The sequence below is a fragment of the Giraffa tippelskirchi genome, chromosome 5 (genome assembly GCF_054371585.1).
Source record: "Giraffa tippelskirchi isolate mGirTip1 chromosome 5, T2T-mGirTip1v1.2.pri, whole genome shotgun sequence".
In the NCBI taxonomy this organism is placed as follows: Eukaryota; Metazoa; Chordata; class Mammalia; order Artiodactyla; family Giraffidae; genus Giraffa; species Giraffa tippelskirchi.
The window spans coordinates 132,028,762-132,042,566 of NC_137279.1; the positions used below are offsets into that span (position 1 = coordinate 132,028,762).

Sequence of the window (13,805 nt, forward strand, 5' to 3'; positions counted from 1 at the left end):
CAGATGACACCATCCTTATGGCAGAAAGTGAAGAACTAAAGAGCCTCTTGATGAAAGTGAAAGAGGAGCGTGAAAAAGTTGGCTTAAAGTTCAACATTCAGAAAACTAATATCATGGCATCCGGTCCCATCACTTCATGGCACATAGATGGAGAAACAGTGGAAACAGTGGCCAACTTTATTTTGGGTGGCTCCAAAATCACTGCAGATGGTGACTGCAGCCATGAAATTAAAAGATGCTTACTCCTTGGAAGGAAAGTTTTAACCAACCCATACAGCATATTAAAAAGCAGAGACATTACTTTGTCAACAAAGGTCCGTCTAGTCAAGGCTATGATTTTTCCAGTAGTCATGTATGAATGTGAGAGTTTTACTATAAAGAAAGCTGAGCACAGAAGAATTGATGCTTTTGAACTGTGGTGTTGTAGAAGACTCTTGAGAGTCCCTTGGACAGCAAGGAGATCCAACCTGTCCTTCTAAAGGAAATCAGTCCTGAGTGTTCATTGGAAGGACTGATGTTGAAGCTGAAACTCCAATACTTTGGCCACCTGATGCAAAGAGCTGACTCATTGGAAAAGACCCTGATGCTGGGAAAGATTGAGGGCAGGAGGAGAAGGGGACGACAGAGGATGAGATGGTTGGATGGCATCACTGTCTCAGTGGACATGAGTTTGAGTAAACTCTGGGAGCTGGTGATGGATAGGGAGACCTGTCGTGCTGCAGTCCATGGAGTTGGACACAACTGAGCAACTGAATTGAACTAAACTGTAATATTTAACCAAGCTCTTCATCTTGTAAGTCTGTCTTCTCTGTGTCAGCTTTATCTCCAGCGGGTACCTCTTGGATAGATACATTACTGCAGCAGTTTATGAGTATCATATGGTGACACTAGAAAATCCGGCAAAAGAGGACACTTTCTTGGAAGCTCCAGCAAATGGTATGTTGTATCTTATTGACTCATTCCTGAGCTACTTGCTGAGGCCAAGGGAATGGACATGCTAAATAACTTAGGCCAATCCAAGGTCAACTCTACGTGAACTACATAGGTTGAAAGAAGAGAGAGAATGAAAAAGGGAGGAAATGGATGTAAAAATGTCTTAAGTGACTTAAAACTTTTTAGTCTCCATTGCTCTTGACATAATCAGTCTTTTGTTGCTGTTGCTTTGCAATTTTGTTTTGTTTTGTTGGTTCTTGGGGTTTTTGGAAGATCATTCTCTGATGCAAACTCTTCTTGCCTGAGGAAAGAATGAGTTCATTACTTAGTCAGGTAAGAGAATCACCCCTGGAGGTCATTTCTCCTCAGTTACTCAGACTGTCTTCATCAGGGCTTACAGTGCCCTGTATGACCTGGTTTCCCTTTTCCTTCCCCAGTCTCATCTTTCTCCTCTTTTCCTACTCAAATGTCCAGTCTTACTGAACTCATGTCAGTTTCTAAGTGAGCCCTTTGTTCTGTGCCTTTTAGCAAATGTCATTTCCTGACTTTCAAGCATGGTTAATGTAGGCAATCTATTGTGTACTTGTATTTGTGTACTTGTGTTAGTCACTTAGTCATGTCTGACTAAGGGTCTCTTTGTGACCCTGTGGACTATAGCCCTCCAGGGTCCTCTTGCCGTGGAATTCTCCAGGCCAGAATACTGGAGTGGGTAGCCATTCTCTTCTCAAGGGGATCTTCCCAACCCAGGGATCAAACCCAGGTCTCCTGCATTGATGGTGGATTCTTTACCATCTGAGCCATCTGGGAAGCCCTAAGATGTCTACAAATTCCCAATTATGTAAGAACTCATTCTGTGACATTATATTGTTTAATAATAAGAGATATGGACTTCACACAGTAAGCAATAATGAATTTTTGAAGATTCTTTCTGGAAGATAAGTTTGCCTATCTAAAAGCCAATAATAATCTACTTTGTCGTTTGACTGTGTCTACTATTGAGGCTAAAAGCCAAAGTATCCAATTTCTCAGCTTCCCTGGAGCTAGTCAAAATTGCCTGGAAAGAGCTTCTCTTTGTGGAAAAAGAGGCAAAGTTATCCTGAGGCTTTTTTGTCTTTCTTGTCCTCTTCATCCTTCTACCTTCTTCCTAACTTTCTAGAAGTAAAGTCTGGAGGTACAACAGCCATCTTGCATTCAGGCAGCAAATGGCATCATAGTGAAGGCCTACATAATAAGAACTATAGATCAGAAACATAGAAGAGACAGGCCCTGGAAGCAATTTAGAGTTACTATATCGCCAGAATTTGTAATGCGTGAGACAAATGAACCCCTATTTTTTAGTCCACAAGAATAGCATTTTTTTTTTGTTATTTACAGGTGAATGAATTACTACCTGATATAGAAGATATGATACACAGATCAAACCTTTCTTCTAGAATATAAATTGACCTGATGAAAAGGCCTGGAGGTAGTGAGAGAGACCAATCAGAAGGGTCTTACAGGAAGGAGATAGTGAGGGCCTGAAGGATTTTGTATGAAAGAAAGATACATCATCACAAATATTTGTCAAATTCATACAATTTTCCCCATCATTCTTATGATAAAAAGCAATTACATAACCACACAATTAACAAATATTTTAAATCAAAAATTGTTCCCAAATGAATCAAGTCTTGTTTCAGTTGGATAAACCTGGGTAAAACAAAACGAAAACCTCAACCACGTCCCTGAGACATAAGAATTTCATTTTACTGCTGCTCTGAGGATACATCTAATTATTCAATCATGCCAGTTAAATAGGAACTTCCACTTGCTGACAAACAGCTATCTTGGGAGAGATCAGAATAAATTGTAGAAATAATTGGATTTTCTAATCAATATTAACTTTATCGTATTATACAGCTGCTACTTTCTTTTATATTTAATACAGCATCTTTTTCTGATAATATGTAAAACTTGTCATTTGTAGCAGAATCTCATAGTAAAAAAGATTAATAATTTTGTCCTTTTGTCAATGAGAGTGGTTATCCTTTTAAAATCTACCCCCTCATTATCCATTGGAAGTATAAACATCATATATTAGCTTAAAACTTACAGCTATAACTTCTAACAACATAACCTCATTTTCTATGTAAATTACTGAGACGACGTCTGTTTTTTATTTTTTCGGCTGTGCTGCGTGGCATGTGGGATCTTAGTTTCCTGACCAAGGATTGAACCCATGCCCTCAGCAGTGAAAGCACCAAGTCCTAACCACTTGACTGCCAGGGAATTTCCCCAGATGACTTATAACACTACTTTTATAATTATTCTTGGAGCATTCTGCTGACCAATACATATATGGAAGAGTAGTAAACTCATGAAAACCATTCAGTTTTCTGAAGTCTTTTTTTCTCTCTGAGACACCTTGGTGAAATACTGGTCTGCCTGCTCTACCCTGGGAAGTGAACATTTCTGAAGGAAAGTCTGCACGTGACACTTGGCTGGTGGAAGCCCTTCAACGCCACTCGGTCTCACTCAGAATAAAAGCCAAAATCCTCACTCTGACCTTGGAGCCTTGTAAGACCTGACCCTGCTCTTCCCTGACCTCACCTCCTACCACTCCACCCTCCCCTCCGTGCACTCCTTGCTCATCCCTGAACACCGGGGCCTGCTCCAGATTAGGTCCTCTACACCCAAGGTTCCCTCTGCCCACATACTTTTTGCCCAGTGTCCAATTGGCTTCTTCCAATCTTTACTCAAATGTCATCTCAGGAGAACTTATCTGATCTCCCATTTAAGATCATAAATCCTGGCTCTTCTCATCCCTTTTCCCTGCTTTATTTTTCTCCTTAGCATTTACTACTATGAACTTAAAATGTTTCTCTCAATCTATTTATCATTTTTATCCCCTCCTAATTTACATTCCACGAGGCCAAGAATTTTTATTTGTTCAAGGCTGTATCCGCAACACCTAAAGTGGACTCCAGCAAAAAGTAGCACTGAATAAATGAGTATCTGCAATTGAAATTGGCCCCCAGAACACCACTGTTTTTTTTTTTTTTTAAATATTGATTTGTTTTTAACCTTGGGTCTTTCTTTGGCCCTTGTCTTTCATTTATTAATAGTTTTCTAAAGTGCCAAAGATTGTTCCTAAAACTGCAGATATGATTAGCTAGGCTTCTGAATCACCTGTGCTGACGGCCTCAGCTAATCAATTATGTGGTATTCTCTATCTGACCTCTGGAAGCCCAGTCTCACAATACAGGACTCAAAGTTGCACTTGGTCTCTGGCTCCAAGACAATTAAATTGAATAGAGTAGTGTTCTGCATGCATTTTTATGTCAGTGAGTACATATGTACACATGCACATGCACACATATGTACGTGCACACACATGTACACATACACACAAATTTGTGTACACACGTATGCAAGTTTGGAATTACGTCTGTCTTCCTTTGGACTGGCAAATAAATATTTCTCATCAGGGCTTAGAAATAAAGCCCCACATCCACCAGAGATGCTCGAAGGGCTCAAACAAACCTTGTTTTGAGCCACAGGGACCCAGAGACCCCCCAGAGACTGAGACAGAATGGTATTTGAGTGTCTCCTGCAGAGGTACAGGTCAGAAGTGGACTACCGCAGGGGCAGGGGCTCTGGGTGCAGTAGACCTGGGTATGGCATAAGCCCTCTTGGAGGAGGTGGTCATTAACCCCACTATAGAGCTGCCAGAACTTACACAGGACTGGGGAAACAGACTCTTGGAGGGCACGAACAAAACCTTGTGGGCACCAGGACCCAAGAGAAAAGAGCAGTGACCCCACAAGAGATTCACTCAGGCTTGCCCGTGAGTGTCCAGGAGTCTCTGGCAGAGGAGTGGGTCAGCGATGGCCTGCTGCAGGGTGGGGGACACTGAGTATGGATGGGACCTTTTGAAGGAGGTCACCATTATCTTAACTCCACAACAGTTTGGCCTCAGGTCAAACAACAGGGAGGGAACACAGCCCCGCCCATCAACAGAAAATTGGATTAAAGATTTACTGAGAATGGCCATCAGTTCAGTACAGTTCATTTGCCCATTCCTGTCCCACTCTTTGCCACCATATGGACTGCATCATGCCAGGCCTCCCTGTCCATCACCAACTACCGGAGTTTACCCAAACTCTCGACCATTGAGTTGGTGATGCCATCCAACCATCTCATCCTCTGTTGGCCACTTCTCCTCCTGCCCCCAATCTTTCCCAGCATCAGGGTCTTCTCAATGAGTCAGTTCTTTGCATCAGGTGGCCAAAGTATTGGAGCTTCAGCTTCAACATCAGTCCTTCCAATGAACACCCAGGACAGATCTCCTTTAGGATGCACTGGTTGGATCTCCTTGCTGTTCAAGGGACTCTCAACAGTCTCCTCCAACACCACAGTTCAAAAGCATAAACTTTTCCGCTCTCAGCTTTCTTTATAGTCCAACTCTCACATCCATACATGACTACTGGAAAAACCATAGCCTTGACTAGACGGACCTTTGTTGGCAAAGTAATGCCTCTGCTTTTTAATATGCTGTCTAGGTTGGTCATAACTTTCCTTCCAAGGAGCAAGTGTCTTTTAATTTCATGGCTGCACTCACCATCTGCAATGATTTTGGAGCCCCAAAAAACAAAGTCAGCCACTGTTTCCACTGTTTCCCCATCTATTTGCCATGAAGTGATGGGACTGGATGCCATGATCTTAGTTTTCTGAATGTTGAGGTTTATGCCAACTTTTTCACTCTCCTCTTTCACTTTCATTAGGAGGCTCTTTAGTTCTTCTTCACTTTCTGCCATAAGGGTGGTATTATCTGCATATCTGAGGTTATTGATATTTCTCCCAGCAATCTTGATTCCAGCTTGTGTTTCATCCAGCCCGGCATTTCTCATGATGTACTCTGCATATAAGTTAAATAAGCAGGGTGACAATATACAGCCTTGACGTATTCCTTTTCCTATTTGGAACCAGTCTGTTTTTCCATGTCCAGTTCTAACTGTTGCTTCCTGACCTGCATACAGATTTCTCAAGATGCAGGTCAGGTGAGAAATCAGAACAAGACCCAGTTTCCCCCTCAGTCAGTCTCTCCCATCAGGAAGTTTCCATAAGCTTCTTATCCTTCTCCATCAGAGGCCAGACAGAATGAAAACCACCATCACAGAAAACTAACCAATCTAATCACATGGACCACAGTTCCTTGGCTAACTCAATGAAACTACGAGCCATGCCGCATAGGGTCACCCAAGACAGATGTGTCATGGTGCAGAGTTCTGACAAAATGTGGTCCACTAGAGAAGAGAATGGCAAACCACTTCAGTATTCTTGCCTTGAGAACCCCATGAACAATATGAAAAGGCAAAAAGATAGGACACTGAAAGATGAATTCCCCAGGTTGGTAAGTGCCCAATATGCTACTGGAGATCAGTGCAGAAATAACTCCAGAAGGAACGAACAGACGGAGCCAAAGCAAAAACAACACCCAGTTGTGGATGTGACTGGTGATGGAAGTAAAGTCCAATGCTGTAAAGAGCAATACTGCATAGGAACTGGAATGTCCATGAATCAAGGCAAATTGGAAGTGGTCAAACAGGTGATGGCAAGAGTGAACATTGACATTTTAGGAATCAGTGAACTAAAATGGACTAGAATGGGTGAATTTAACTCAGATGACCATTTTATCTACTACCATAGGCAAGTATCCCTTAGAAGAAATGGAGTAGCCATCATAGTCAACAAAACAATTTGAAATGCAGTACTTGAATGAAATCTAAAAAATGCAGAATAATCTCTATTTGTTTCCAAGGCAAACCATTCAATATCACAGTAATCCAAGTCTATGCCCCGACCAGTAATGCTGAAGAAACTGAAGTTGAACAGTTCTATGAAGACCTACAAGACCTTCTAGAACTAACACCCAAAAAGATGTCCTTTTCATTATAGGGGAATGGAATGCAAAAGTAGGGAGTCAAGAGAGGCCTGAAATAACAGGCAAATTTGGCCTTGCAGTACAAAACGAAGCAGCTCAAAGGCTAACAGAGTTTTGCTAAGAGAATGCACTGGTCATAGCAAACACTGTCTTCCAATAACACAAGAGAAGACTCTACACATGGACATCACCAGATGGTCAATACTGAAATCAGATTGATTATATTCTTTGCAGCCAAAGATGGAGAAGCTCTATACAGTCAGCAAAAACAAGACTGGGAGCTGACAGTGGCTCAGATCATGAACTCCTTATTGCCAAATTCAGGCTTAAATTAAAGAAAGTAGGGTAAACCACTAGACTGTGAAGGTATGACCTAAATCAAATCCCTTAGGATTATAAAGTGCAAGTGACAAATAAATTCAAGGAATTAGATTTGATAGTCAGAGTGCCCGAAGAACTATGGACATGAACCGTGAACTTCCAGATATTCAAGCTGGATTTAGGAAAGCCAGAGGAACCAGAGGTCAAATTGCCAACATTTGCTGGATCATCGAAAAAGCAAGAGAGTTCCAGAAAAACATCTATTTCTGCTTTATTGACTACATCAAAACCTTTGACTGTGTGGATCACAACAAACTGTGAAAAATTCTTCAAGAGGTGGGAATACCAGACCACCTGACCTGCCTCCTGAGAAATCTGTTTACAGGTCAAGAAGCAACAGTTAGAACTGGACATAGAACAACAGACTGGTTCCAAATAGGAAAAGGAGTATGTCAAGGCTGTATATTGTCACCCTACTTATTTAACTTATATGCAGAGTGCTGCTACGCTGCTAAGTCGCTTCAGTCGTGTCCAACTCTGTGCGACCCCATAGACAGCAGCCCACCAGGCTCCGCCATCCCTGGGATTCTCCAGGCAAGAATACTGGAGTGGGGTGCCATTGCCTTCTCCAGTGCATGAAAGGGAAAAGTGAAAGTGAAGTTGCTCAGTCGTATCCGACTCTCAGCGACCCCATGGACTGCAGCCTACCAGGCTCCTCCGTTCATGGGATTTTCCAGGCAAGAGTACTGGAGTGGGGTGCCATTGCCTTCTCCCTATATGCAGAGTACATCATGAGAAATGCCAGGCTGGATGAAGCACAAGCTGGAATCAAGATTTCCGGGAGAACTATCAGTAACCTCAGATATGCAGATGATATGGCAGAAAGCAAAGAAGAACTAAAGAGCCTCTTGATGAAAGTGAAAGAGGAGAGTGAAAAGTTGGCTTAAAACTCAACATTCAGAAAATTAAGATCATGGCATCCAGTCCCATCACTTCATGGCAAATAGATGGGGAAACAGTGGAAACAGTGGCTGACTTTATTTTTTGGGGCTCCAAAATCACTGCTGATGGTGATTGCAGCCATGAAACTAAAAGATGCTTGCACCCTGGAAGAAAAGTTATGACCAACCTAGACAGCATGTTAAAAAGCAGAGACATTACTTTGCCAACAAAGGTCCGTCTAGTCAAGGCTATGGTTTTTCCAGTAGTCATGTATGGATGTGAGAGTTGGACTATAAAGAAAGCGAGTGCCAAAGAATCAATGCTTTTGAACTGTGGTGTTGGAGAAGACTCTTGGGAGTCCCTTGAACAGCAAGGAGATCCAACCAGTCCATCCTAAAGGAAATCAGTCCTGAATACTCATTGGAAGGACTGATGCTAAAGCTGAACCTCCAATACTTTGGCCACCAGATGTGAAGAACTGACTGATTTGAAAAGACCCTGATGCTAGGAAAGATTGAGGGCAGGAGGAGAAGTGGCCGACAGAGGATGAGATGGTTGGATGGCATGACCGACTCTTTGGACATGAGTTTGAGTAAGCTCCGGGAGTTGGTGATGGACAGGGAAGCCTGGCGTGCTGCAGTCCATGGGGTTGCAAAGAGTCGGACATGACTGAGCAACTTAACTGAACTGAAATAAACCAGGCCTTGGTTCTCAGTCTGAAATGACGCTGATATTGCTATCTCATCTCTTTCTGAACATGGGGAAATGGACACTTGAAATGGTGTAACATCTCTGGAGGGCAATTCCACAATATCTATCAAAATGTTGTAAAGCATGTCCTTTGATACCCTGATTCTGTTGTTTGGTATTTACACTTTGAACATGCAAACCTTCACTCACAATTATGAACAAGGATGTTCATGACAGCATTACCTGTAATATCACAAAACTGGAAACAAGTAATTCCTCCATTATTGGCAAAATCGTTAGGTTACAGTATCTAGTCAAAGAATGCAGTTCATCTCCATTACTTGAAAAAAATGAATAGACTATTGGATATGATCTGTTTGTGCAAAGAAAATAAAAATATATTAATAGATGATTATGCCCAGGCAGGATATGTATGCCTTTTACATGTATTTGAATTATGCCAATTACTTATTGGACCATATCAAAATAGTAATAAAATCTTTCTTATGCTCAGAATTTAGTTTTCATTTCCTCAAATAGAATATTTGAAAAAAATACATAACTTCAAGACTGTTGGGCCGTTGGTTATACAATTTCAACATGGCAGTATTACCTGAGCTGTAAACAGTGACATCTTTTGGCTCAAATGCTGAGGTGAAAGGAACTTGGGAAGTCAGAGGACATGAATGACTGCCAGCATGATGTGACATCCCCATGCACAGCGTTTTGTTCAGGAAATAGGAATAGCTGTCTACAGTGCTCAACAAATGATCTTAATAAGTTACATAATCTCTCTCTCTCTTTATTTCATAATCAGTTAAGTGGAAAAGTATATTGCCATATTAATAGATCCAAATACTTTTGAGTAAAAGGAATAATCTATCACAGAGTATGTAGCTGTCTGAAAGCAAGTTATAATTAAATTCTCATTAACTTAAAGTGTAGCTTGTATCATTTTACTCTGGAACAATTTTATGAAAATTTGAAAGACTCAAGCAAGTTTAGTTATTTTAGATGTAGAAAGTTGTGACCATTTAGTTTAGTGGGAAATTCTTAGGATCTCTATTGTAAAATCAAACTACCGACATCGGGTTTGTAGGGAATTTTTTTTTTTAACATTAACTTCCACATAACAGAAAAGAACGCAGAAAGACATAGCCAATCCCTCACTCACAAAATAGACAATAACGTCCGACTACAGTCAGAGTTTAACCTAACTGAAAAAGTAAAGATGATTGTCCAAAGACATATTAGGAGTGAGCATTTTGATGAGAATGATACAAAATTAGCCTGAGGTGTCGAAATACTGGGTGGGAACAGATGAATTCAATTAACTGGCAGGAGCTTCCTATGCAGCTTTTTATACTGTATCTGGATATAAATGCCATAAAGTCATTAAAACAGTAGAAGATCGCTAACCCTTTGTCAGTTTTGCGGTTTTAATAGAAAAACTACAATCATGTTAACTTTCATTTTTTTTTAACTTGAAAGAACCCATCCCAATAAAAGTATTTTAAACAACTGATAGTGTATTAACACCACATCTATTAAGCTATATATGGAAATTACTTACCATACTGTCATTTAAAATACTCATTAAGAGTGGGCACCTTGTTGGGACTTACCTAGTGGTCCAGTAGTTAAGGCTTCTTGCTCCTACTGCAGGGGATGTGGATTGGACCCCTGCTCAGGGGACTAAAATCCCACATGCTGTGCAGAGCAGCCAAAAAAACGAATAAATAAAATAAAGGAAAAAATAGTGGGCACACTGTTAATACTCAGATAATAATGATACTAGTAGTGATTGTTAATACTCAGATAATGACAGTAGTGATAACATGGACTCTTTTGATGTCTGAACATGAGAACTGAGTAGAGACTACCCATTTTGGCTAAGATTAGTGGCAAGACAGGGGGTGAAAAATGCTTTATTTCACAAGTGTGGGGTGGGTCCTTTCATTTCGTTAATGCAAAAGAGCAAAATCTTAGGTAGTAGGAAAGATCAGAAAATAGTGAGAATGAGCAGGTAATATACAATTCTATGGACAAGAGAAAGTACTGGGGTGGGGGGAGGAAAAGCTAGCCATAATGGGAAAACTCTCTTTGTAAAACTTCATTAATTTGGTTTAATTATTGTGAAGAATAGTCAGAATAATGATATTTTAAAATCTACTCTTTCATTCAATCAACCAATAGCTCACTTAAACCACAGTTATTGAATGTCTTCTTTATGTGAAAGATTAGTCATAAAGGTCCAAACAATAAATTAGGATACTTCACCTCTCAGTGAGCTCACCACCATTTATTTTCAAGCACCTATAGTAACAGAATCAACCCTGGTAAAGCGTTGCTTAGAAAAGGGTCTTGGCACATGCATTGGTTTTGCTGCCTCAGTTGCACTGAGATTTTAGGGACTGTCTGTATATTATGCTCCTGTTTCAAAAGGTAAATGTTGCTTCTGTTTTATAATGTCACAACAAAATTTGCAATTTTCCTATTTTTATCATTTATCTTGGGAAAATTATAAATAACATTGCAATGGACATCTTCATGAATATAGTATCTGATATTTTAGATTATGTCCTTACTCCAGATCTCAGAAGTGAGATTACTGGCTCAAGAGGCTTTTACCTCTAAATCATTTTAGGGTATCACTGAATTGCTTTCTAAAGGAGTTGAATCAATTTATAATACTGTAAGCAATGCGTGGCCATTAGGAGAAACAGTAATAAGGGCAATTTTATATTCTTATCACATGGTTATAATTTACAATTAATAAACTTTTAAGTTAATACACAAATAATAAGAGATTATTTGAAAATAGACATTTTATACAATAAGGTTTTTAGCATGTGATTTTCATGGAAACAGTAATGTTAAAATTCTGTCTTTAAAAAGTGTCAAGAAATGGATCACATAAATGTATTTCATGTTCTCATTTTCTCCCAATAGTTCATTACACAAAAACCACTGTAGGACTTTAAAGCCAAATCTTATTTACATTAAATAAATGACTTAAGAAACATTTTTAGAAAATTACAGTCTCATATATCATTCAATATCCCCATTTTTTTTTATTATAAAATGAGAATGTTGTTATTTTGAGAAAAAATACTGACTTAAAGACATATAATAAAATGACATTAAATAGTGTAGCATAACTTTTGAAGTCATATACTTATTGTCATTTCTTTTCCATGGGGATTGTCTTGATCCCTGTCTCCTGTACAATGTCACGAACCTCTGTCCATAGTTCATCAGGCACTCTGTCTATAAGATCTAGTCCCTTAAATCTATTTGTCACTTCTACTGTATACTCATAAGGGATTTGATCTAGGTCATACTTGAATGGACTAGTGGTTTTCCCTACTTTCTTCAATTTAAGTCTGAATTTGGCAATAAGGAGTTCATGATCTGAGCCACAGTCTGCTCCCGGTCTTGTTTTTGCTGGCTGTATAGAGCTTCTCCATCTTTGGCTGCAAAGAATATAATCAATCTGATTTCAGTGTTGACCATCTGGTGATGTCCATGTGTAGAGTCTTCTCTTGTGTTGTTGGAAGAGGGTGTTTGCTATGACCAGTGCATTCTCTTGGCAAAACTCTATTAGCCTTTGCCCTGCTTCATTCTGTACTCCAAGGCCAAATTTGCCTGTTATGCCAGGTGTTTTTTGACTTCCTACTTTTGCATTCCAGTCCCCTATAATGAAAAGGACATCTTTTTGGGGTGTTAGTTCTAGAAGGTCTTGTAGGTCTTCATAGAACCGTTCAACTTCAGCTTCTTCGGCATTACTGGTCGGGGCATAGACTTGGATTACTGTGATATTGAATGGTTTGCCTTGGAAACGAACAGAGATCATTCTATCATTTTTAAATTGCATCCAAATACTGCCTTTCGGACTCTTTTGTTGACCATGGAAAAGAAATGCAAAAAAGCAAAATGGCTGTCTGAGGAGGCCTTACAGATAGCTTGGAATAGAAGAGAAGCGAAAAGCAAAGGAGAAAAGGAAAGATATTCTCATCTGAATGCAGAGTTCCAAAGAATAGCAAGGAGAGATAAGGAAGCCTTCCTCAGCGATCAATGCAAAGAAATAGGGGAAAACAACAGATTGGGAAAGACTAGAGATCTCTTCAAGAAAATTAGAGATACCAAAGGAACATTTCATGCAAAGATAGGCTCGATAAAGGACAGAAATGGTATGGACCTAACAGAAGCAGACGATATTAAGAAGAGGTGGCAAGAATACACAGAAGAACTGTACAAAAAAGATCTTCACGACCCAGATAATCACGATGGTGTGATCACTCACCTAGAGCCAGACATCCTGGAATGTGAAGTCAAGTGGGCCTTAGAAAGCATCACTACGAACAAAGCTAGTGGAGGTGATGGAATTCCAGTTGAGCTATTTCAAATCCTCAAAGGTGATGCTGTGAAAGTGCTGCACTCGATATGCCAGCAAATTTGGAAAACTCAGCAGTGGCCACAGGACTGGAAAAGGTCAGTTTTTGTTCCAATCCCAAAGAAAGGCAATGCCAAAGAATGCTCAAACTACCGCACAATTGCACTCATCTCACATGCTAGTAAAGTAATGCTCAAAATTCTCCAAGCCAGGCTTCAGCAATACGTGAACCGTGAACTTCCAGATGTTCAAGCTGGTTTTAGAAAAGGCAGAGGAACCAGAGATCAAATTGCCAGTATCTGCTGGATCATTGAAAAAGCAAGAGAGTTCCAGAAGAACATCTATTTCTGCTTTATTGACTATGCCAAAGCCTTTGACTGTGTGGATCACAATAAACTGTGGAAAATTCTGAAAGAAATGGGAATACCAGACCACCTTACCTGCCTCTTGAGAAACCTGTATGCAGGTCAGGAAGCAACAGTTAGAAGTGGACATGGAACAACAGACTGGTTCCAAATAGGAAAAGGAGTACGTCAAGGCTGTATATTGTCACCCTGCTTATTTAACTTATATGCAGAGTACATCATGAGAAACGCTGGC

General features: G+C 40.1%; 1 long non-coding RNA gene across 1 annotated transcript in view; it reads right to left on the minus strand.

Annotated features, from left to right (window-relative positions):
* LOC145507971 (uncharacterized) overlaps positions 1-13,805 on the minus strand; it is a 38,388-nt gene that overhangs the window by 18,489 nt on the left and 6,094 nt on the right. Inside the window, exons 2-3 of the long non-coding RNA XR_014055263.1 lie at positions 10,435-10,519; positions 9,053-9,182 (exon numbers count right to left, since the gene is read on the minus strand). This is a non-coding gene — a long non-coding RNA (uncharacterized LOC145507971). The remainder of the gene's footprint in view (positions 1-9,052; positions 9,183-10,434; positions 10,520-13,805) is intronic.